The sequence below is a fragment of the Vipera ursinii genome (genome assembly GCF_947247035.1).
Source record: "Vipera ursinii genome assembly, chromosome: Z".
NCBI classification, from domain to species: domain Eukaryota; kingdom Metazoa; phylum Chordata; class Lepidosauria; order Squamata; family Viperidae; genus Vipera; species Vipera ursinii.
In genome coordinates, this window is record NC_139517.1 from 6,607,943 (window position 1) to 6,608,499 (window position 557).

Genomic DNA, 557 nt, shown 5'->3' on the forward strand with positions numbered 1-557 from the left:
ATTTCAAAGCTAGTGTAGTCACCTTCAGAGTTTCCCAGCCAACTTTGCTGTGGAAGAGACACAGAAATTTGACTTCAGAAGGAAGTGGGCTTCTAATATGTTAATTTTGTGGCAAAAAAATAAATAAACAAACCACAGGATATGGTTCTCACAACATATGTGCTACACAGGATACCATATGTATCACCCGGCAAGACTCATGTTGTCTCAAGATTGCCACCGTGTGTTTCAAAGGAGCTGTAAAAAAGCAGTTTGTTTGAAGGAAGGATCCCATTGTTGAAGGTGATTTCTGAAAGAAAAATATATTATTGGCCAGCCAAATGGAGAGGAAACTGGGACAATAAATAGATGTGAGAGGGAGAAAGAAAGAAAGAAAGAAAGAAAGAAAGAAAGAAAGAAAGAAAGAAAGAAAGAAAGAAAGAAAGAAAGAAAGAAAGAAAGAAAGAAAGAAAGAAAGAAAGAAAGAGAAAGAAAGAGCCATAATATGAAATGTGTGTCTGAAAGAATCATTTTTATTAAGTGAATCAATTGACAATTGCAAAATCCCCTGGTCTCTG